This window comes from Sinocyclocheilus rhinocerous, unplaced genomic scaffold, assembly GCF_001515625.1.
Source record: "Sinocyclocheilus rhinocerous isolate Xijiao unplaced genomic scaffold, SAMN03320098_v1.1 scaffold148, whole genome shotgun sequence".
Lineage (NCBI taxonomy): Eukaryota > Metazoa > Chordata > Actinopteri > Cypriniformes > Cyprinidae > Sinocyclocheilus > Sinocyclocheilus rhinocerous.
Window position 1 is genome coordinate 3520452 of NW_015653472.1, and position 2067 is coordinate 3522518.

The 2067-nt window shown below is 45.6% G+C and overlaps 1 pseudogene; it reads right to left on the minus strand.

Annotated features, from left to right (window-relative positions):
- Nucleotides 1-1854, minus strand: LOC107716214 (transcription factor Sp5-like; annotated as a pseudogene).
- Nucleotides 1855-2067: the final 213 nt, after the last annotated feature.

Genomic DNA, 2067 nt, shown 5'->3' on the forward strand with positions numbered 1-2067 from the left:
TTACTCTCTCTTAATGTTGCTTAGCAGTGCATCAGTCCCATTGTGAGAAGGCTGACTGGACCGGCTCTTCCTGCTCTGGTGGGTCTTCACATGCTTGGAGAGGTGATCGCTCCGCATAAACCTTTTCCCACACTGCTGACAGCCGAAACGCTTCTCCCCGGTGTGTGTGCGAAGATGCCTCTGTAGCTCATCTGAACGCGTGAAGCTCTTTCCACAGAAGAGCCAGTTGCAGATGAAGGGCCGCTCGCCGGCATGCCAGCGCAGATGCGCTTTCAGGTGGGAGGTTTTTTTGTAGACCTTGCCGCAATCTGGAATATGACAAATGTGTAGTCTTTTCTTCCCGAACTCCAGAGCAGCACCTCCGTTTCCCGCGGACTGACAGTTGGGGCATTTGCACCTGCGACAGCGACGAGTTGAGCTCAACAGACCTTTTGAGGTTCCTTGCAGAAGAGCAGCAATTTGAGGCTGGTGGCCCAAAACCAGCTGGCGTCCCAGAGAGAATGGATGCCCGGAGGATGCGCTGTTACTCTGAGGTAGACTCCACCACTGCTGGGCATCCTCAACATGACCACCTGGCAGGTGAGGTCTTCCTGAAGAGTTTTGAAGGAAGCTAGGAAAGTTCTGACCCACAGCATTGTGCTGTGTGTAGTATGGTGCGTTCCCCTGCGCCTGAGAGGAGAGCATCTTTACTGGAGACAGATCGAACGAGTAGGCTGACGGAGGCTCGGCTGGAGGGGGGAGGGGGAGCTCGTGGGTGATGATGGTGATGATGGGAGAGCGAGCCCAGGGTGGGCTGCATGTGGCCAGGGAACTGCATTTTGGGTACGGTGAAGGTCATCTGGTGAGCGCTCAAGCTGGAGTTTGGGGCCACGTCGTTGCTCCAGAGCTGAAACATGCTGGAAGCAGAGGCCACCGGCCCCTCGTAAGGGAGCTGAGACCCCTCCTGCCAAGCCTGACTGCATGTGGTGGCCAAAAAGGAAAGGGTGTTAGGACCACTTTCTGGAGAGGAGCTGGGAGTACGATCCTAGAGAGGAAAAAACAAATAATTGTAACTAAATGAAACTTCATACTGTCATATTCATATGTACAAAATTGATTTATAATTAGATAGAATTTTATTCGCTATAAAAAATTAATTTGTAAAATAAGTTTGATTACAACCTTATTTTTTAGCTTTTATTATTATTTTGGAATACATTTTTAAATCGATACATTAATAAATATTTCCAGAATAGTAATTAAAAAAAGAACTAATTTTACAATTTTTTTTACAGTGAATATATTGAATACAATACAAAGTCTTGCCAAAGAGACAACTTGAATTGCACTTTTTAATTTAATAGCTGCTCTGAAACTCAGTATAGTTCTTAAAATTGTGACATTTTAAATGATAGATAGATAGATAGATAGATAGATAGATAGATAGGTTAAAGAAAGAAAGAAAGAAAGAAAGAAAGAAAGAAAGAATTGCACCACAAATGTTATGCTGCGAAAAAAAAAGTTGTTGATTTAATTGAGCCAAAGTATCACTATGAAATTGGAAGATGCATGATTTAAAATATATATTTTAAAAACAAAAGTGCAGTACCTGTAAGAAATTGTGCAGGAAATTGTCCGCTCTGGATAAGGTTAACGCAGCCATGTGTGCACGGGAGCTTCAAGATATCCACACTTGCGTAAAGCGCGGCGCGCAGTGCGTAACCGTGCCAAAGTCAGAGCGTGCGGGCGAGGAGGCGCGCAAAGATCCTGCTCGGATTGACCCCGTTACACAACCAGGTTACCGGTGCATGAGTTTAGTAGTGATCATCAACAATCCTTAGATTCTCTCTTCCTACTCCTGTCCTTTATCGGTTGTACGAGTCTTTGGCCACTTCGCGCTTTTGCTCCTGGTTTTCTGTGTCCCTTTTTCAAAAGAAGCGGCTTTCAAACCAGGACTCTTCCTTTTGAAGTGCGACTGAAGGGCCTGTCGCAATAAATCCTGAGGATCATTTCAAAGGCGGTCGGATCGCATCTTCTCTTTATAGGGAAAAGATCCTCTCGACGGGGTCTCTTAAGTATGTATCAGGA